Genomic DNA, 23,841 nt, shown 5'->3' on the forward strand with positions numbered 1-23,841 from the left:
CCAAGACCTAGACAAAGTGGTGGAGAGAAATCCCTAGATTAAGGAGTTGGTTGAAGAATGAAGTCTTGGTCAATTCATACAACTCTTGGAAGAACCACAACTTGTGCCCTAAATTTTTGAAATATGTACTTGTCCACCCTCCAAATGGACCTATCAACCTCATCACCTTGATGATATACTTGTAGAGGATGTGTTGTTGAGGCAAAATATGCCTTATGAAAAGAGACAAGGCCTTATTAGTCACTTCTCAATGGGAAGGAGACTCTACAATCAACCAATATGAACTACTATCTATTTCATACGAGAAGAAAAGATTTGACTTAAGGTGCACACTCTCGAACATGAGGCATAATGCACATATGGCACACCCATGACACATAGAAGGTTCATGGAAGATATTGTTTTTGGGAAAATTATGAGGAAAACTCTCAACAATTATTGGCTAGAGATAGTTTGTGAGGCAACTTCAAAGGTACAAGATTTGATAGTAGATTTAGGAATTTGTTCCCCACAAAGAAGGAAGGATGCAAAAGCCAAGGTAGCTATGATAAACTTTGATTGCGCTTTAACACAAATCATCAAAAATGCCTTATGTGACCCACATGTGCAATCACACCAATCACATAATGCATAATCTCATCAAAACTTTGATTGTGCTTTAACACAAATCATCAAAAATGCCTTACATGACCCACATGTGCAGCCACACCAATCACATAATGCCTAATCTCATCAAAACTAGTAAAGCAAAGAACCAAGGATAGAAATGATCCTTGAAAGAGGAAAATGAAAGAAATAAAAAAGAAGCAAGCAACAAAATCAAGGAAGGAGAAAGGTACAAGGAAAAAGGAACACAACAAATATAAAGCTTATGGGAGGTAAACAAAAAGCTTTGATCCTAAAGAAGAGGCAAAAGTTAGAGTAACCTTTAAGTTGTGAAGCAATATACATGAGGGTGCACTAAAAGTAAAGGCCAATAGACAAAAGGATAGTGGGAGGACAATCAAGATGTCCTATCAAAAGTTATAATGGCTTAACAATAGGTACAAGATCGATTAACACAAAAACAGAAATAAAGAATCATCCTTCTAAGATAGTCTAAGTACAAAAGAGTACTTTTTCTCTTGAATATCATTTTCAATATCTTCAAGAAGACAAAGACAAGGCATTGAGAGAGTGGCAAGAGGTTCAAAAATTGATCGACAAAAGGAGAAAGTATAGCATGAAGCTAATGAAAGGAAAGTAATTAAGAAGATCCTCAAAACCACTCAAGAAATATAAGGGCTAGAGGAAACACTGGAGGAGTAGAACAATATAATCAAAAGTTCTAGAAGCCCAACAAATCATCAACAAATAGGTTGCAAAACTACAAGTGTTACTAATGCAAGCATAATCAAATGATTAATTTGCTTAGCATAAATGTAGCCAATCAAGTAGTCAAATGATTTAGAATGCCTTCAAAGGGTTACCATAGACATTCAAAGTCTACTTGCTTCAAAGCATGAAGATTATGGAGGATGAGGGAAAGGAAGTATAGGATAAAAGAAAAGAATTTATTTACAAACTTATCTCAAACCTCACACAAATGATTCTAAAGAGGGATAAATTGGAGTAGAAGGTCACAAGCCACTTATTCATTTAATACCAAATGTATCTAAATGCCATAATGATAGCCATTAAGATAATGGAGTGGGAATACTTAGAGATAATAAAGAGTAAGTTATCCCTAGTAAACACAACTCCCATTAATATCTTTGGCCCTAAACTACCAAGAGTAAAGTATGACCATGCAAAGAATGTCTAATCTATCCCTATAGAGAAGTTAGCTGTAGCAATTGGAAGATTAGAGAGATGAGAATTACAACCCTTGCTACATTAGGAAAAAGTCATCTTCTTCCAATGTTTGATCACACACTTTAGAATGAGGAGAGCAAGTCACAATGGAACTTGTAAGAGCAGATTCTCCACAACAAGTATTTAATGATCCTTGGAAAATGGAGTCACCAACACCCACAACCAAGTGCACCCCAAAGCATCAAATGTTAGATAACCTATCACCTCACAAAAACAACAGTTTTCTCCAACTTAACCTAGAGAACATTAATAGAATGATCAAGATGTTCATTTCTTCAACCTAGCATATACTCAATCTATTGTGTTTGAGGTGTCAGTGATTGAAGATATGGAGTTCAACCAACCATTAAGAAGTTCCAAACAACTCAATTCAAGCTCTATGTGCCAATTGTATTTGACTTTATTGTCTTAAATAATTTAAGGAGTGTACTTCTTACCATCACAATTCCCCACTCATTATTATATGAATCTTTACTATTGGGAGATAGATTGAGAAAATTGACAAGGAAGATGTTTTCTAGACTTTCAAGAACATCAAGGTTTTCCATCTAAATAAACTTTAAGACCCAAGAATGCATCATCAACATGGCAAGAAAATTGTGGATACCAATGACATACACAATTTTCCTTTTGTAAGACTATTATGAAAGAGAGTTGATCTTAGATGATGTCCTTATGAAAGGTAGCATGGAATTTCATTTGACCCTACAAAGTACCAACGATACAACTTTCGAGTGATAACCCAATATCAATAGCAAGAATCTAATAAATATCTACTTATTCCAACCTAGGGACTCGGTGTCATCATTTGGTGCCTTTGACAAGACATTTACTAATACCCTAATCTAGCCTCGTCACTGTAAGTAATTAAATGAGGCTTCTCACTACCTTCATCAAAAGCCTACCTTTTATGAGGAGCAATAATCACCATTGTTCTTTAATGTAGACTCTCTCAACATCATGGCTCAACTCATCCTCCATGATATATTTGCACTAGCATACTAGTTAAATTTGCTAAAGGGCATGAATGAGTTGGTTCACCCATTGCCACCATTCCTTCCTTCCTCAATATTTCTAGTTGTAGTTGGTAGTCAAGGAGTATTTGATGAGCTAGGCTTGCCTCTCTTAAAGCCTACATCTACTCTTAATGATTTTTTAACAAAAGTGAAATATAAAACAAATCAAAAGCTCTATTGAACCCCTAGGTGCACATACATTATTGCACCTAGGGGTTCCTAATATATAAAAGATGTGTGGGTTTGACAAGTTGACTTCATTGCTAAATGCCTAGCTCATTTTCTTGTATCAGAATTCAAGGCTCATCAAGGCTAGGACACCCCTAGATTGAGACTTGGGTATCAAAATCCTTTAAGATTTTGATGTAGTGGGGTGGATGTGATGTGATGTAGGTGCATTGTGATCATTGAGTCTCACGTCCTTTGGGTAGGATATCATGGTCCAATCTTATATCTTGCTAGATTATTTTTGTAAAACAAAGAGAGTCAAGCTTACTCCCCTACACATTGTAATATCTCTCGAAGTCACATTCAAATTCGTCTAGATGTAGAAAGTCCACAAGTAATGTGGAACTAGGTGTGAGTCAATTACTTCATGTAAAAGTCCATCCATAGCATTACAATACTATGGATAACCCACAAGAGCCCAATTACATTGTAGTCAGGGCAAACTTTAGAGATAGTAGTGAGAGAGCCCGTCTTCGTATGGTGCCATGGGTTGTTGTAGTAGCATGATGTGGAACTTGAGATAGTTATATATGGTGATGAAGGACAGATTAGGACAATCGATGAACTCTCTTAAAAAGGATAAAAGAGAGCACTAGGTTTGGGAGTAGAATATGTAGATTTTATTAGTATAGGTGGCTCTTATGTTGGGGATCCTCAAAAAATTGTATCTACCATGTTCACTCTCTCGATAATTTTTGCCATGTCATCATGGACAAGGAAAATAGAGTGGATTTTCTTATTCTTCTTGACATGAGCAACAAAATATTTTCCAGGCCCTCTTGTTCTTCTCCAAGATGGGTTATTACTATTCTGGTAGACGTAGCCATGCTTCTCTTGGCTTTAGCTTGAGGTACCTATCCATGCTTTCTTATGCTCTGAAAGATTTTTGATAGAATGTGAGATCCAATGGGTCTAATCACTTCATTGCAATATTTTCTACTATCCATATAAGTGGCCACATTATGCATAAGGGAAGCAGTCTTTTGAACTTAATTTCTTCATTCACCTTAATATAAAAAACTATTGAGTTGCTAGATTCTTTTTTATCCTAGTACCTTGCATAGTTTTCTTTGGATTTTTTCTTCCTAGGGTAAGAGCTTAGGGGGGATAGGATACTCTATCACCTTCTATGGTTGTGCTCTTAAGGTCTATATCATGGTAGTGTATGCCTCCTTCCGTTATGGGCCTTCCTCTTCTTCTGTTGTTGAGTGCTCTTGTGATTTCTCTATATTAAACTTTGGTAGCTCTTCATATGAATGGGGGTGTCATGATTGTGGGTGACTCTAAGACAATGGGAAAGATTAATAGTAGACAGCTTTATCGACATTTAATACAATCTCTGTGTTTCACCTTCTACTTGGTTAATAGCCCTTGTTAGGTTAGCAGCAATTATTTCTTCCAACCACATGTATGCGCCTTTCCATCGGCCATGTGTCTACACATGATATGTTATCTATATTTCGTGCAAGTCTATTTTGGCTTTTTCTTTGACTAGCTGGAGACATTTGTTGGTTTATTCATTTTAAGCAGCTAATTTCACAACTTGTCCATCTCTTCCTCCTTAAACTTGAGCATTGCATCCCTTTGAAGTTCCTATCAAGTTGTTATTACTTTAACTTTATCCCTCTTGAGCTCATCACATAGGTGCTCTAGAGCTCCCATTTATCTATTGTATTTTTGCCTCCTATTTGAGGTTCATATGTGCTCTTGGATGATTCCTTCGAATGTGGCATGTTTTCTTGATTCATGATCAAAGTCTTTGTCTTTGTGAGCTCACTAATTTGCACCTTCATGCTTCCTAGTTGAGTCATTAGATCACAAGGGTTATTGAATTAGAAGACTATGATTCCTCTATTGATTTTTCCTTTCCCTTGAAGAATTCTTCTTTTTCTACCAAAATCTATGCCGCCTATTATAAGATGGATTGATCGTTCTTGTGCACTACTTCTTCAATGGAGACCCAAATTGTTATTACATGCTCTTCCTAACTTTGCTTAACTTAGGCTTCCAATTTTTTTCACTCCTTCTTTGATCTCTTTTTAGTAGCTCTGATGAACATGCGTTTCCCTTCTATCTCCCCCTCATCAGTTTCCCCTTATGATGATGAGCTTGGTTGACTTTCCTCCCTTTACTTCTTCTCAGCTTGACTAATGAGTTCTTAGCTTGTCTAACTCATTAGTGGGATTGGGATTTTTAGTTCTTTCTCTCTATCTCTTCTCTTTTTCTTCGGTGCTATGTTCTCCAATGTGCTCCTTTGGTGTCTAAGTTTGGGGCACGTACATGGATGGCATGATTTATTATAGAGGGATACTCATAGTGAGTGCTATGACACATGTCAATGTGCTACCATAGTTGACAATACTTCTTTTGCCTCTGTTCGGTTTAACTTCTATGTTGGGTCCTTTAGGAGGACTTTTTTTGACTTTGCCAAAGATTTTGTCAAGAAATCTAGTCAAAGGGCATTCGTGTCTTGATTAACGATGTTTCCTATTATAATGTCCTCTACTATCCATTTTGGGACTCTCGCTAGGATGATGATGGCCTTGTTTCTAGGTGAATAGGTGGTGGAATACATATGTTGTGACCCAGAGTTCTTAATCAATGATGGCCTTTAATAGTACTTCTTCACATTGTATTATTAACTCATCCCATCTCTATGTGACCTAGGATGTTTTCTATGTTCTATTGCATTTACCTATTCTAGCTTTTTATTCCAAGTGTTTCTTTCATAGGCTTTGGGTTGAGTTCAAAGTTTGCTATCCTCACAAAAAATTGTTCACCACTTTTGAAAGCATTAAAAAATCTACTAGATTTGTTGTTTGCATAGCAGTTTTTAATGAGAGCTGAGCATGTTATGAAGTGAACATTTTGTTGTTGTGGATCGTATATAGTCAACTAAGCCAATTTGGCTATAAGCTCTTTAGTGGTCTAGTACATGTTTACCAAGCTTTCTAGGTTGATCAAGGGCTGAAATTGTAGAAGTCCTACTCCCTACATGCTTACCTACAAATCAAAATCCACCCTTTCTTGTTTGGTAAATACTAGCTTGTCCTCATTGAGAGGGTCTATGATCAATATTGGGTAAGGGCTGAATAACATTGGAGGGACTTGCTGAGTTGCCATTGTAAAAAAGATTAAGGATCATTAGAACTATCCATTGACAAATAAGAAAATATACTTCAATTACCATTTCTTTACTTGATTATTTTTTTACTACAAAAAGTTATTATGGGTGGGTTAGGATCTCGTCAATGGTCGATTTCCATTGCAAGGAGGAGTTAGTAGATGGAAGATTAGGAGAATAGCTTGAAGCTCTCCCATTTATAGAAAAGAATGCAAGCTTTCAAGCTTGGGGACTCAAGTGCAGAAGTGCGCACAGAATTTTTGAGTTTTTAAACATTAAAAGTTATAGTCTTATTGATATTTACAATGAGAGTTTTATTTATTTACAATAGAGGTTTTAGGGACCCAGAAGTTGTAAAACTTCGAGGGACTTGATAATAGATCTTAAGGATGTAGATTCATAGTATGTGGAGCCACTTCTTAACAAATTGGGTGCATGGCATTGCTCATCCAAGGTGAAAAAGAAGTTGCATTTATTTGCCATGTCGTGGTGCAATTGGTACCACCTTTGTGTGAAGCCACTAGAGGAGGTACATTTTCGTTTGGGTGCTTCAACCTTGGATGGATATTTAAGCCTTGCATGGTGGTTGCATGGATAGAAAGAATACGACATCTCTCCAATTGTTGTTTGGGAAGATTGTATGAGAGTTTCTCTTATACCTAAATGCTTTTTTCATATAAATTCTTTCCTTTATCCCGCTTGGGTTGCCACTAAGATGTGAGATTTAACCATGTTATCGTCAACTAGACCTAAATCTATCATGCCGAGAAGTCTCACAAAGGTTCCAAAAGTAGAGTCTAGCTATAAGAAGCATTTTGTGGGAGATTGCAAATTTTGATAGGCAATTCTTTCACCATTTGGTAGATTGAATGACAATGATGGCTGTTTTTTAAATGGCAAGGGTGAAGCAAGCTGTGGTCTCATTGATCCTGAAGGGAGACATATCAAGGTCTTTCTCATTAGGAGGAGTGGACTTGGGTAGAGGTAGAGGGGGTGCAGATATGAACAATCACTACTATGTGATCATCTAGGCATGCAGGTTCTAGGGGAGCATGCATGTCAGGGGGGAAACCAAGGGGGTTCACTTAGGGGTGCTTAAATCAATATACTATCATAGGCTGAGATTTCTCGTTGGGGTCAATTGAAATGGATCCCTTATGTGGTGGCTGGTGAAATGTGCTTTGTAGGCAAGATTGGCTTGGCTCGATTATCTTGTGATTTTTTGTTAACTCGGGGGGGCGGGGGGGGGGGGGGGGGGGGTCACTCATGATTTTTATACATTTTTTACATATAGAAGGGTGTCATATAAAGGGGTTACTTACAGATTGAATAGAAAAGGGTTGTGTTTTATTCAAGAAAAATTTACAGATTAGGATATTTATAAATAGGCCATGAACGCACGTTATATCGAGGATATATATATAGTGAACCCCCCGAGTTTGTTAATAGCCATGAAGAGCATGAAGACCCTCTATTCTTGTTCCACATAGTTCACTTATTCCAGCCTTAGATGTATCCACCTCCACTTCCACTTCCACCACCACCACCACTACCACCGCCACCACTGTCGCCGCCGCTAGCTCTACTACCACTGCTGCCATAACTACCTTCGCCACAACCTTCACACACACACACACACACACACACACACACACACACACACTCTCTCTCTCTCTCTCTCTCTCTCTCTCTCTCTCTCTCTCTCTCTCGTTTGCAATATGGAAACATTTGTGCAAGTAGTCTAAATCGATAGAGCTTGTATTACATTGGATTTTGACATGTGTTGCAACAAACAATTCACTCTTTATTGATCTCTCTCTCTGTCTCTCTCTCTCTGTCTCTCTCTCTCTCTGTGTGTCTCTCTCTCTCTCATTTGCAATAAAAAAGTATTTGTGCAAATACTCTAGGTTTGACAGAACATGTTTTACATTGGATTATGACATGTGTTGCAGCAAGTAGTTTGCCCTTTACTTGTAAATAGTTCTCTCTTTCTCTCTCTGTCTCTCTCTCTCTCATATAATACAAAACAATTTATGCAAGTAATCTGGATCTGGATTTGTATTACATTGACCTAACTAGCAAGTGTACTATTGTTTCACAAAGTGACATACAACAATAGTAAAAGGTTATCATAAATTTGATCATAGCTAAGCAAAGCGAGGTATATTTGTAGTTTTCAACAAAATAAAATGCATTTACTCTAAGAATTAGGAGAGTCTTTGCTTTGCTAATCACACTATGGGTGACATTGAAAAAGTTATTCTCTTTCCAAATATGAGATGTAAGTTCTCTTTGATAAGCATGGGTTGGTGTATAAACATGTCTACATTTGCATCCATTTCAAATACTCACTAAACATTTTACTTTATACATAGCTCTAGCAACCTCGTTAAACATTGTTTTAAAAATAAAAACTCATTATTAAAGCTTGCATATTTGTGGATTATTTGTTGTGGTGGCAAGAAGGGATATTAATTGGTGAAAACAAGTATAAATTTGATGCTCAATCAATATGCTTAATGAGAGAGAGAGAGAGAGAGAGAGAGAGAGAGAGAGAGAGAGAGAGAGAGAGAGAGAGAGAGAGAGAGAGAGAGAGAGAGAGAGAGAGAGAGAGAGAGAGAGAGAGAGAGAGAGAGAGAGAGAGAGAGAGAGAGAGAGAGAGAGAGAGAGAGAGAGAGAGAGAGAGAGAGAGAGAAAGTTATATTAACGTCTTCTAAAGACCAAAACTGGCCTATGAGACAAACTGTGATACAACTGATGAGGTCCAGCTATCCAAAATAAAAGTGCTGAATGAAAAGCTAAAAACTAGAAACTGAAAATACGGTGCTGTGAGTGTGATAAGTGTCATGTATGTGTATGTGCATATGTAGCTCTGGTACTCCAGATAATGGCTACAAAAGGGGAACAAATGTCGGCTGTGATAGGGGAACAACTATCGGCTGTGATAAAGTGGTGCGATGTGTATATGTAACAGATGCAGGGAGATATACTATCCTGGGATGTAGTAGCAGTCATTGAAGTCGCTAATAACAGGTGATCCCTCCTGGATGCAGGATGTGGTACATCAGCAGTGGAGAAAGAGCAAACTGGAGATCTGAGATCCAATGTGTCGAGTGTCGTCGGATCTCAGTTTGCTATCGATGTAGATCAAGAATCCTCCGGATCTCCTGTCGGTGTGGCTGTGGGGTCCGAAACCCACGGATCCTCGTGCAGCGTCGGGTACGCTGGTCCTCAGCCTACCGTAGTGTGAGCCCGGAGGTCTGGCTGGAGGCTGGTACAGTAGCTCTCACTCTGTCTGTCTGAAAGAACTGTGTAATAGTCGTCTGGGTGGGCCCCTCTCTGACTGGGACCCGCTATGTGCTCTGCTCTCTGATGTGCCATGCCTCTCCCAGAAAACGGCCAAATGATCTCTGATCCATATCAGTCATACATCCCTGAAGTGAGCTGCTCAATGTGTATCTAGATCTCAACTCTGAGTATGCCGGGCATCTGAGAACAAAATGCTCCTCACTCTCCACCTCTGATCTGCAAAGGGGGCATATCCTCTCCTCCCGCGGGATGCCACTGGCTTTGCCACTCTCAATCATAAGCTGATGTGATGATACCCTGAGCTGTCCAATAAGAGCTCTCAATCGATGCGGCATATAGATCTGCATATATCTCGGAATGTCTATGAATCCCTGCTCTGATATCCTCAAGAATTGTGTATAATAATGTGCCATCTTCGATGGTAGTGGCTATGCAGGGCTGACCCATGTCCTCTGTATATAAATATGCCATATCTCCTGTCTGATGACTCTGTTCCTCTTAGAGAGAGAGAGGGTGTAAGTGGGAGCCTGAGTATCATATAGAAGAGGTGGGAGTCTATAAACGTCCAGCCCATGTCTGTCAAACCAAGCTCTAGTCTGTGCATACCATGATGTGGTATCCCCTGCTCGAGCCATCTCCTGAGATGCCATATATGCTCTATATGCAATGCGATCTCTGTCCATATCCTGAAATCTGTGTAGGAAGCAGATTGTTTGAAATAATCCCTTGACTAGCATGGGCAGTGTGGCAAGCTCTGCTCGCACAATGTCATGTGGGACTGAGGCCTTGCTGCGAATCAATCTAGATGTCATGATTACCTGAGGTCTCTCCATCAATGTCCATACATAATTGGCAAGGCCTGGCCCCCATATAGCTGCTCCATACATCAGTGCTGGAGTGACTAGAGTATCAAAGAGCCACCCCTTGGTGCGGGGCTCCTGGAAATGTGCCTGATGACACTGTCGCTCCATAAGAGCCAATGCTGAGTATCCTCTAGTGAGGCGGTCACGAGCTGCCTGTGTCATCGAGAAAGTCCCTGAAGCTGCTATAAAGGTGACTCCCAAATATACATATGATCCAGTGACCTCAATACTCCCTCCTGCTGCCATGAAAATACTCTGTCTGCGTATCTGGGCTGATGTATGGAATATAAGAACCTTGGTTTTACCAAGGTTCACTGTCATGCCTCTCTGTATGCAAAAATCATCCAATGCTAATAAATGCTGTTGTAATCCCTGAGCTGAGTCTGAGACCAATACAATGTCATCTGCATATAGTAAGATATGAACTGTGGCTCCACTGAGATCTATACCTCCACCGGCTCGCTGTTGAATAAACTCTGCTATCTCATCAATGTATAGCCCAAATAGAGTCGGTGAGAGTGGGCATCCTTGCTTCACACCAATGGTGCTCACAAGGGGATCTGATATACCTCTCGGACATCTGACTCTGCCAGTAACCCGCTCATATAGTACATGAATACCCCACATCATGTCATCATCCACCCCCAGATCAAGTAAGCGTCTGAAAAGCCTCTCTCTCGGAACCCTGTCAAAGGCTTTGCGAAAATCCACAAAGCAACAGTACAATCTCTGTTTCTTCACTCGTGTCTGGTCGATCAGACAACGGAGAGTGAAGATGTGGTCTATGGTAGAAAATGCCCGTCTGAACCCTACCTGTCCGGGTGTGCGCATGCACACTCTCTCTGCCAGCGTGCTGAGCTCCTCCTCCATCACCGTGCCATAAATTTTGGACAAAACTGGCCCAATCATGATGGTCCTATATGTGTTAGGATCCATAGGATCCCCTGACTTGTGGATAGGTACAATGGTGTGCTCTGTCCACAAGTCAGGGAACCCCTCAGACAATGCACAGTTGAAGAGGTGAGCAATGAGTGGAGCCAATGTGTCTCTGCCATATATAATATGCTCTGCCTGAATATCAAACTGGTCTCAAGCGCGGCCATGCTGTAACCGTGAGATAGCATGTTTCACCATACTAGTGGTGAAAAAGGATGAAATACCTGGTCTCGGTGTACATGGTGTGGGTATCAGCGGCTGTGCAGGTACATGATATAAACTCTATGCGTATCCATGCCATACTGCAGGGTCATGTATCGGTGTGGGTGAGCGTGGTTCTCTGATCTGCCTCCATGCCTCTGCACAATCTCTGCTCATAAGAAGGTGGTATATATCCCAATATCTCTCCTCCTCCCATTCCCGCTTTTTACGGCAGGTCAAGCGGTGCATGCATCTCTGCGCCTGTCTGTGTGTGATCTCTCCTCTGGCCTCTAAATCGCGTAGCTGTCGACGTAGATCTCTGCACTCATCATCATACCACCTGTTCTGTGGCATGGTACCGGTCCGAGGGGGGTGCGTGTATGTGTGATGTGGAAAACTGAGTGTAGCAGAATCATGCAGAATGCGTGTGATATCAGTGGTCAGTGTATCAAGGGGTGCGTATGGATCAAGTGACGTGATGTGCTCCTCCAGATGCTGTGAGTAAACATGTGAGAGCTCATGAGTGAAGTGTATGGTAGTATGCATGTGGGGTATGATATCTGCAGGTGGTGATGGTAATGAGGTGAGGAGTGAGAAACTGAGAAAGGTGTGATCGGCACCGAGTGGAAGTCTCCCAAGGCCGTATGCATCCCATCGATCGGTCCGAGCAGATAATCTACAGTACTCTCGCCCCCCCCCCCCCTCTCCCCCATGTGGGAAGCATGTAAGACCTCCTGAATATGGCCATTGTGCCATCCCGTTATAAATAACGAGATGATGTCTACTACCAAGCTCAAGTAAATGCCCTCCATACCCTGTGGCGTCTGGCCCAGTATCTGCTGACTCCCTACTGATCCCCAACTCCTCAGGGTCTAATGCTCTCATGATCTCTGGCTGCTCCATATCAAAACTCTCACACTGTCGGCTCTGTGTGTGCCCGTTGAAGTCCCCCATAAGGAAGACCTCACCCAAACTAGAATACAGAATAATGTCCTCTGAGAGTTGTGAATAAGGGGAGGGGGAATCTCTGGCCTGAATATCACCCTGCGTAGTAGCATATTTGGACCCTCGTGGTGAAAAGTAGCATACTGCCATATAGATCCATCTCTCATCTGATATCTGCACTCTGATCCATATGTAACTGGCCTCCTCATCTCGTCTCACTAACTGGATATGTCTCTGTATCCCCTGACGAAATAGAACTGCCACCCCTCCTGAGCCCCTAGATGTGCTCTGCCTAGTAGTAGCCCGATATGCAGATACCCACTCAAATCCTGTAATGCGTGGAAGCCCTCTCTCTGGGCTCTCATGTGTCTCTGTGAGGCATATAACATCATGGTCGGGTAAAATCTCCTCAAGTCTGTCCGGTCGTGACCATAGGGAGTCGTTGCAGTTCCAAACTGCCACACGTATCGGGGTCTCCTGTACAGTCCTCTGCCCCGTCTCATAGGCCACACCCCCCTATTTGGTGGGGCGTCCATCTATAAAAATCCGGCCATCTCGATAGAAGGCCTTACAGCCTTCTCTACGTGCTTGGAGTATCTGTGGCATGCATGTTCGTCTGTGTGCAATCTGCATCTAAGTCATGTCCTCATCCATGAAGATGGGAGCCCCAGTCATCCCTCGGAGGGAAATCCGCTTCCGAAAGAAAGCGGCTCTATCCTCCGGTGTGCTCATATGTAATATCAGAGCTCTGACCCTGGTAGTATCTCGTCCTGCACGCCATGCTTGAGTAAAGGGCATGCTCGTGTACCCTAGTCGGGTGCATAGCCCGCGTGCGTCCTCCTCCGGAGAGGCCCCTTCGGGGAGCCCGGTAATACGCACGTTCAATCTACGCGCGTTCCTGAGCCTCTCCTCCTCTAAGGTCTCCTGAACCCGGACTACCTCCTCCTTTTTATTTTCTTCCTGGACCTCCTTCTTAATGTTCTTCTTCACTACCTCAATCCACCCCTCCTTATTCCCTTCTAATTCTTTCTTCATGTTTACTTTGATTTTTTCCTCCCATCCCTCTCTCGAAGCCTCAACTTCGGTTTTAATACATACCTGGAGGTCCTCTCAGCATTCCTTTGTGATAGCCTCTCGGAGGTCCGCTTTGAAATCCGCGTCCTCTCTTGCCTCCCGTAGATGTGACACTTCCGTTTGTAGCTTGTCCAGGTCGGTTTTGAGATCCCTCTTCTCTTCCGTGAGTGTCTTCACCATCTCCTCCAGTCGCCGGATCCTCTCATGGAGCCGGCGGGTTTCTTGGTTCAAGGCATTATCCGCATCCTTCTTGAAATCTTTCTTCGCCTCCTTGATAGCTTGGCTGATTAGAAGCTCCACGTTATGGAGCTCGAGCGACATGTCGCCTCACGGGGAAAAAGCCCCCTCGATAGACCTGTTGAATGTCAGAGAGACCACCTTCAATGAAGAAAGTTTCCCACTTTTCACCTCCCCCTGAAACTGCACATCCACAAATGCTGTCCCATCTTGCACATTCCAGGAGCCTTCCTTCTGCAATGCCTCTAAGCTTGACAATGTGTAACCCTTTGGAAGAACAGAAAAATCCTGCACACTACGAATCTGAATGTATGTGACCCCAGGCTGGGCAGGCTGTTTTAGAGCATGAAAAGCGAGAGCAGAAATGCCAGATCCTCCAATGCCCAAAGATGTGAAGTCGTATACATGACCTCTTTCTAAAGACAACTCTATTTGCCCAAGAAGTTCAACTTTCACACCCAAGTGCTCCACTCTCTTGCCTGGCAATGGATCTATCCACACCTCCCCTGCTAGAGAGAGAGAGAGACCATCATCTTGATCTCTCATTGTGCATGTCTTTGCTAACTTGATATCATGTTGTTGTAATATTAATATTCATAGGCTACAAAATATAGTTGTACTTCTTTGAACTAATCGTATGTGTACATGTGTGCACGTGTGCACGTGTTAAGACTTTCGATATATACACACAAATACATGCACACACATACACATTAATGAGAGAAAAGGAGAGAAATAGAAATTTTTAGTGACAATAGTTTTTGAATGAGAGAGAGAGAGAGAGAGAGAGAGAGAGAGAGAGAGAGAGAGAGAGAGAGAGAGAGAGACAGGGAGGAAGGGAGGGAGGGAGAAACAAGTTCTTAATGACACACACACACACACACACACACAGAACAATCAATGTAGGTTTGTCTAGTGTATATTAAAAAACTAAAGACATAGCTTTAAAGATTATTGCTCATACAAACTCTAATCAACCTTGACTAGGTTATTCATCAATGGTTTGCCTAGTCTTTAAAATAAAAAATATATTCTAGATACTTCGAATGTAAGTAATTTCAATTGGAAGGGTTTTAGGACCCAATTGGAGAAGAGAGAGATAAAAATAACTTTTGAATGAGAGAGAGAGAGAGGAGATAAAAATAATTATTGATGAGAGACAAGAAATAGGTCTTTTAAAAAATTACTGATAAGAGAGAAGAGAAAGAAATGTGAAAAGAAGTTTGGATAAAGAGGTATCTTTTTCAAATTAATGTAAGAGAGGCCCAAAAGTAGTATTCTAGTATCATAGGAGAGAGTGCTAGAAATTTTTTAAGCCAAAGAAGGGGGCACTCTCTCCTATAATACTACCTTGGACCCTCTCCTACATGAGTTTTAACTTTAAACCGAGCATGCATGAACTGAGCAGAGATAGAAACCGAGCATGCAAAGACCGAGCGAAGCAGTAAAAAAGAGCAACACGAAGAGAAGTGATAGAATTCAACCACTATAGAACCAAAATCACACCTCTTATCTACTCTAATTGTTCATTGAAAACTCTCAAACCTTACTTACAACACCACGACTTGAAGCGACAAAAAAACACTCCATGCATGCTCAAATTTGATAATTAAACCATATGATAGAGATTAAAAGACCCGAGATTATCAAAATTTTCAAACCAACCCATACAATACTCATAGTCTTAGCACAATAGTCATTGTCTTAACACAACACCAAAAGCTCAATACACTTCACACCCTCTCTTCTCCACACTCATCATCTACAAAACAACATCCCACTCTTCTCCCTTTGTTGGTTTTTGTCTTGATTGTATCATAGGAGGCATCCTTGCTCATCTCCCTTGCAACTTCCTCTGCATAACATGGTAGTACACTACAATAAGAATTTTATAAATCGCATTTCATTAACATTTCAAAGCACATGGCAAAAACTCACACACAAAAGCATATCATCCTAGAGTGCATATAATGTCCTAATTAAGTCAATAGTAGTAACCTTGACAAACCATGACAAAACACAAGTCAATAGTAGTAACCATACTAATCAAAAGGGCATCCATATGCATCATCCACTGGCTCACTCTTTGAAATCTCCTCGTCTGAGCTGGACTAATCTCTAGTACGTGCAGAAGGTCCCTCTACCGAAGGTTGTAGAATGCAACCAACAATGTCGGGGTCACTATCAAAAGAATAACAGGGGCGGCCAGATGCGATGCATGCACACATCAAAGGGGCTATACCACTACCCATCTCCAAAGCCAATCCTTTGGGAGGACAAAGAGCCTCTAAAAAGCATCGCACAAATCCGACACTCTGTTGCACGCTTGTTCTCAAATGTGCCTCCTCGCCAGCCTCCAATACCCTCGCAGTATCTGCAAATAGTGACGAATGATATGCCACGAGAACTGCACACCATGATCATATTGTAATGTGGCACTCTCCTAAAGACGTAAAGAGGCCACGTAGCCTCGACGTCGTAGCATGTAAAAGTAGAAGGCATCCATCTATTGCACAATAATGACAAAAAATAGAGACATGTCACAAACTAATCAAGAACAACAAAGCACCAAGAAAACTGAGTATACAATAACCATGTCAAATACCTCTATGGCGAAATACCCTCAATCATAACCTCATCCATGAATTCTAAGTCCTCAATTATGAATCTACGCACAATCTTCAGCTTACACCGCAGGGCATATTTCTCCACCCAGGAGGGAGAGTCCCCTGACAAAAAGAAATACAATTTAAACATTGACAATTACCTAACAATCTTATTCACAAGTACCTAACAATCCTATTTACATATTTCTGACTCAAAGGATCACCTGAAATGGAGGCAAGACAAATAACCCATCTTGAGTCCGCCAAACAAGCTACTGCCACTCTAAGTCCATGCCAAATATGATCCTCTAACACCTTGTTCCACAATGGAACACCGTCTCCTCCATGCATAGAGTCCATGGGAAGATCCAAGAGCACAAAGTCAGCAGCCCATGCCATCAACTTTTTCTTTTTCTTATACTCCACCCCCAATTTATTGATTTCAGAAAAAAATGTATGGATCTTTGCATAATCCTCATTTCTAATAGAGGATGCAAAATCCTTACCCATAGAAATATATCCACATCCAAATGAAAAGATAGAGCAATCCAAAGAAGCCCCCCCTTGTATGGACAAGAGTGGCACATATTCTTTTTGGGATGGTGGTTTAGGACATGAGGATGGACCTAAATACAAAACATGCATAACATACAAAACAATCACGGCAAGCATAATGAATGAACAACAAGCATAATATACAAAACAATTGACTTGCGTATATCCATAAAAAGAAGCATACCACTATGAAAGCTACCATGCATACTAACATAGAGTGGTGGTGAATTTTCATCAATAAAAATTTCACGATCTAAAACAAAACAAACAAAGAAACATAAATCTTTATTGTACAAGGAAGGTATATAAAGTATCCAACATAGAGAGCTAGCCTTCTCTAAGTTCCATGAGACAAGAATATGAAAAGTGAAATAAGTAAAAGTCACATGTACTCTGTGTCTCACTAATTTGAGCTTGCTTGCCCTTTTGAGATTGCTTGCCTCTTTGAGCATGCTCACCCCTTTGCGCTTCCTTGCCCCTTATTTGATCACCTTCAAAACCACTTCTTTTGAGATTGCTTGCCTCTTTGAGCATGCTCACCCCTTTGCGCTTCCTTGCCCCTTATTTGAGCTTGCTTGCCCTTTTGAGATTGCTTGCCTCTTTGAGCATGCTCACCCCTTTGCGCTTCCTTGCCCCTTATTTGATCACCTTCAAAACCACTTCTTTGTTAGAAAAGTAAAGCTTGAGGAAAGAGAGGAGATAGTTGTGGAAGCCACTTTACCTTGACTCAGACAGCCATCACTTGCACCCTTTCCCTTTGATTTTTTCCATTCCTCAAACTTAGCTTTCTCACTTGGCAATACATGGGACGAGGGCATGTTAAACCACCAAGGGCATGTCTCAATCTCAAATGGTGAGAGACCAATCATATTCTCCCCATATATAGTGGAGTCTTTGTTAGTGATATCCACCCATGTTTTACAAGCCTTGGGCAAATCAACAAGTAGCTTGAGGTCTCTCAAGTGCAAAAACTACCTGGAATATTCAAAGATAATTTTTATGGGTCCCCACAAACTACACACTGCAATGTCAAACAAAAGGCATTAAAATAGAAAACCAACCAATAGAGCAACTGACAAGCGACTGGATCAAGATGGGACTGAATAGGTTGATCCTCCTTTTTTTTGGAATTTTCTTTAGAACCAATTTTCTTAATGTTGCCAAAAATATGTTTTCTGCCCTCATATCATATGGATGCAAAGTAAACATGAAGAGATGGCTCATTAGGAAAATTAATTGGATGCTCTGTGGTAGCTACTATTCTTATCTCTTGCTCCAAAGAACAAAGTGCATTCTTTTCTATCATGTCTAGCAACAATTCCCTAGAAAACCACCTACAATGATAGAAATAATGAAAGGCATGAAAACATGCAAAGCAAAGACAATTTTTTTCTATGAAGCATAGAGATAAAGCAAGAAAAGTGAAAAACTCTTACGCTCTGAACTCTGTGTTTGTTGATGGCATACCATGGGTATTGCGAACAGATCTTGAACTCTCAAGCAATCTCAGCCAAGTTATCTTTTTCTCTACACTGATGGAAGCGATTGCTATCAAATTCAAGTTTTCAATACCCACAATGTTGTCCACTCCATCAAATTGAAGAGAAAACAAAGTTTCTCTCCATTCCTTGCCAAGGGATGGATTGATAGTATTCAAGGCCTAATAAATATACCAAAACCATTTCATATTAGTAGGAGACAAACACAGCAATAATAATTCTAAACAAATCAAACATTGCAATACTTTTTGCATACAATCAATGTACTTCCGTTGCAACTCAGTGGAGATCTCCTTTTCTTTTAAAGCCCTCTCCTCCGCACTTAGACCTTTTGTCACTTTAGCTACTTTGGTCCTTACTTCCTTTTGAAACTCAACCTACAAAATTTTGGGAAAATCATTGCATACCATACTTTCTAATCCTCTCATAACAAGAAAGAGACCAAATATATATCTACCTGGTAAACAAGCTGGGCCAAATCCTCTCTAGCCAACGGATACCATGGGGGTGAAGTTTTTGATTCAAGCTTCTTTTTGGCTTCCAAGGTTTTAGCCACATTAGCAATTGCTCTCACAAATAGGATTTAATGTCATACTCACAAATATTTGCAGCACTGACCAATGTATCCTTCAAATTTTGTGACTATGACTACATGCTCATTCAAGCTTCCAAAAAAAACAAAAATTTAATACAGATGCATTTAATGAGAAGGATCACATGCGCATTGTGTTTTGAGAGGAACTTACCCATTCATGAGAAGAAGGCCATCAAGCAAGGAGACTTCACTGAGTCTAGTTGGATCAACAATAGTGCTAAAGACCCTCAAATGCCATTCTTTATCATCTTTATATTTCTTTGTAATGAACTCCATCCAAGCCAATGTGCGATGGTTCCCCTCCCACACATAGAACATTTTATTGGAAAGAAAAGACAACCCCTTCTTGGTTCTCAACTCATTCTCAAACTCTTTATCTATAGCCTACCAGTGGGCATCCCATGAAGCCCTCATCTCACTTGTCACCAGAATTGCAACACCCAAAGGGGAGACAGTAGAGACAATGAAAATACCCTTCTCTAGACAGTAAGTTTCATCCTCCAAGGCTATTTTGAGTAGTGAAGTCTCACTTCTCAAACCTCGAACCCTAGGGTATGGAAATATCCTATAAAGGGGAATGGGTGGGCACCTTGAGACATCTAAAACCCTGCATTTAGCCAATACATCTCCACCTTTCATAATTTCCACCACCTCATTTTCCCCTTGCTCTTCTTTCTCACTACACATGGACTGCATAGTGCTACTAGCGGGTTGAGACAATACTTGTTCTTTTTGTCTTCTTTTAGAAACCTAGGAACATTTGAAACATAGAACTTAGAAACTGGCAAACTCAATATAAGCAACATAAAATATTCCCTAGAAAAAGCATACAAACAACAACCTGGATAGGAGAGAAATCATCGCCGCCACTCTCATCTGTTGGAGGACTAGATGCGCACACTCCTTTCTCCTTGCTCGTTGGCTGAATTATAAATCATTAGTTCACATAGAAATATTAAGAAATCATTAGTTCACATAGAATCATTAGTTCATATCTTTGGTTGAATTAAGAAATCTTATTGTAAGAGACCCGAACTCCCTATGTTTTTTTGCTTGTTGTCTCTTTTGTGGAGCCATGATTATTCCCTAACATTTCACATAAGATTATATTGGTGTCAGAAAATTAAGATCATGGCCCTCTACACTCATGCTAACTCACTCTAACTCACACACCCGCACTCTCTTACACACACCTTGAGCCTCACACCACTCTTCTCTTAATGCGCGCGCGCACACACACACACACACACACACACTTTCTCTCTCTCTCTCTCTCTCTCTCTCTCTCTCTCTCTCTCTCTCTCTCTCTCATAGAGCTTCCCATGACCTTTATGCAAAGTGTAAAAAGGTTGAGACAGGTGTAGCTCAAGATATAATTATGGACATGCTCTTTGATGACACTGATATCACTCTTGATATGGGAGATTTGGGGGTCGAGCAGATTTTAGAAAGAGTTACACCTCTTGTACAAAGAAAAAGGTTAGGTCTAAACTTTGTTTACATTTTTTTGAAACTCACATGTTGCAATGATTGACTTTGGTATTTGTTTAGGATTCAGATATCCATGGATATTGCCCGTCAAAATGTGAAGGGATCGATTCTTGGGCTCGAAGCATTATTGGATCTTAAGGAGCAAACAAATAGGTGATACCCTTTCTTTCATAGCCTCTTATTTTTGAACCAGCTGGCAAGCAATGTGGAGCCTCATGTATTTAAGATGTCCTCTGTGGGTCCCGAAAGTGGGGTCGACTTGGTTAATCAAATGAGGCCGGGTGGACCATTAGAAAACAATTTGTCCACTTTGATCATGTGCACAAGACAAGTGACTGGACCACAATGAGTGCACATGTTTATCACCCTTTTGTCAGAGAATTGCTTACAATTGTAGTAGGTGAGTTCAAGGTGGAGAATACAAATGCACAAGTTTAATTTTGGACTTTGATGAATGAAAGGTTGCAGCAATGTGGATTTGAGAGTGCAAAGTTTGCAGGTTTCATGGCTAAGGAGACATAAGCAAATTGGCTTGCAGTACCTACTGTTTTCAATAAAGGTAAAAGGAATGTAATGATGTTCAAGGAACGCTCATGTTCTTTTCACTGGGAAAAGAGTACATCACCACAATTTCAAGATGTGAGGTTCCTCCTCCAATAGACCCAGAGGAGTCCTATAGTAGTCGAATGAAATTCATATCCATGCACATCACCATCCTGTCTCCCCATGGGAAACCTTGGACTTAGTTGAACATGGGAATCTCAGTTCTACTTCACAGGGGAAGTGTGGACAAGTTACCCCTAACAGCAATGTAATGCCCACCTAAGAAAGACCACTTTGTAATCAATCAAAGGTAGGAGTGAGGTTGACACCGCACTTGGTTCAAAGAGAGTGAGAGACGGGGGAGAGTGTAACTCGATCCCCCTACCCATAAGGCAAAATCTCAAATCCAACCCCCTAAAATGGTGTTAAACCTGGTAACTAATTCTATTGGTATTGGGAGGGTCACGATTTAATTAGGTCTATCTAGTGTTGGAAAGTTATCCGACTAATCGGGTCCACCTAGCCACAGGCGTCTAATCGTCAGGATCGAAGCCTTCCACTTTCCTCGATGGGTTTGCTTAGTTTTCTAATTAGCAAAGCATACTACCACACTGTTTGGACATATAAAATCAACTTCCTTTTATTACTCCATTAGATTGAGTTCATTAAACTCAACCTTTAGCACATAACAAACAATTCAAAAAACCATATACTTTATTTCATAATAATATCCAGAGCCATCACTCCGCAGAGTGTTACAAAACCGTCTTTCCGCAGAAAGACACCGTCCAGCCTAGGATAGGACCTTCCAATCCCTCAGGATTGGGTTGTATGTGATCGCACTCCGTCCATGGTCAACATGGAAATTTACTGGCTCAGAGCCCCTCTAAGCTTCCCTGAGCCTTAGGAGCCATCCTACATAATAGGGGCACTTACTGTTGAGATATCGAGCTCCACTCGTGATACGCCAGGGTGACCGTTGTGTATTTATGTCACCGACTTGTCAGTTGCAGACACGGTTGGTACACCACCCATGAATAATAGCTACATGATAGCTATCCTTATCTACTCTAGTTCGTGGCTCAGTTAGTATGCCACCTTAGTTAGTTGAGTTTGGTTTGAGACCCATATATAGGGTTCTTCTATTTCTTTGTATTTGAGTTCTTTTGGCTTACACAACTAAGAAGAGGAAAACTGTTTTCAGCCTCCACCCTTGTGTGTCTTCCCCCATTGTGCAAGCAAGAAAGCTTCAAGCGAGACTCCTTCCTTCTCTCCCACAATCTTGACATGGTATCAGAGCCTTGTTCATGGTAAGGAGCTCAAGAAAGCAAGCCAAGCTCGCGGTGTTCTGGTAAGAGGAGCAGTGTTGCTTTCATTTTCTGTTTTGGGAGCAGATCTCTGCAGTAGCACAGCTGGAAAGTGCAGGAGTGCATTGTCTCAGGTTGAGATGCCCTTCGCGGTGAAGCAAGAGGGCGGTATATGCTGCGGGTGAGGGCTTTAGCCCTCGGCGACCTTGTTTTTTTTATTTGAGGCCATTTCGGGGCCTGTTTTGGAGGCGGAAGTTTTCTGCACGCACTCAGGAAAAGGCCCAGTTTTATGCTGTGCAGCCACTGTTCTACAGGTCGGTGAATAGTTACTGTGAAAATTGCATTGTATGCTTGTGCGCAGAGACATTGGGAGTTACAGAATCATCCCTGTTGCCTGTTGATGCAAAATCGTCACTAGGAAGTGATTGTGTGGTCAAATACCACTTTCGCCAGTTTTGCAGATTTTCCCTTGTGAGGGTGAAGCTGTGGTTTTTGCAGTGACAGAATTTTTTGCAGTCTTCTGTAATGGCATCTGATTCTCTTTCACAGATTGTCACTGAAAAGCTTGACAAGAACAACTTCCAAGCATGGAAGTTTAGAATGACGAATTTCCTTATGGGAAAAGGATATTGGGAATTTGTTGCAGGAAATGAAGAAGAACCAGTTCTTCCTGATGTTCCCAATCAACAGCAAATGCAGGCATTTAAAGCATGGCATGAGAGAGCCAGGAAAGTTATGTATTGGCTGTCTATCAGCATTTCAGACTCTATGATTGTGCATATTCAGGATGCAAGTACGCCAAAGGAGGCATGGGATACTTTGTCAAAAATGTATAGCACAAATACGCAAGCCAGGAAAATGCAGCTCAAGCAAGAGTTGCATAATGTGCAAAGAGAAAGTATGAGCATCAACGACTACCACATGAAGGTGAAGAAGATTGCAGATGCACTTGCTTCCATTGGGTCGCCAGTGGAAGATGATGATTTAGTTTCCGTAACCTTGAATGGTCTAGGAAAGGATTATGCACAGTTCCGAACATCCATTTCCGTCCGTGAAAGATTTCCTGATTTTGAGGAGTTGATTGCTCTTCTAATTTCTGAGGAGCAGAGAAATGGTGGTGCATCTTCTTCAGGAGGAACTTCAAAAGAAGCTGTCTTCTACTCAAATGCTGGAAGAGGTAGAGGCAGAGGTAGAGAGGGCCGATTTGGAGGCCGTGGCAGAAATCAGAATATGCAGTAAACTCAAGAAAACCAGTCCTATGGAGGAGGATGTGGTAACTCTAGAGGCAGGGGGAGCCAAAGAGGTTGTGGTGGATGGCAAAGAGGCCAAAATGCAAACAGTAATGTTGAATGCTACTACTGTGGTAAAATGGGTCATATGGCTAAAGACTGCTATAAAAAGCAGAATGACATCATGAATGGAAAACTGCAACAAGGAAATTATGCATCTTCTAGTAGA

The 23,841-nt window shown here is 41.1% G+C and overlaps 2 pseudogenes; both read right to left on the reverse strand.

Annotated features, from left to right (window-relative positions):
* Window positions 1-13,877: 13,877 nt before the first annotated feature.
* LOC148026239 (uncharacterized) lies at window positions 13,878-17,826 on the reverse strand (annotated as a pseudogene).
* Window positions 17,827-18,036: 210 nt separating this feature from the next.
* On the reverse strand, window positions 18,037-19,318 carry LOC148026240 (uncharacterized; annotated as a pseudogene).
* Between the last annotated feature and the right edge of the window lie 4,523 nt (window positions 19,319-23,841).

Source organism: Lygodium microphyllum, chromosome 14 (genome assembly GCF_053477565.2).
Source record: "Lygodium microphyllum isolate KBCC chromosome 14, Lygodium_microphyllum_v1.1.10, whole genome shotgun sequence".
In the NCBI taxonomy this organism is placed as follows: domain Eukaryota; kingdom Viridiplantae; phylum Streptophyta; class Polypodiopsida; order Schizaeales; family Lygodiaceae; genus Lygodium; species Lygodium microphyllum.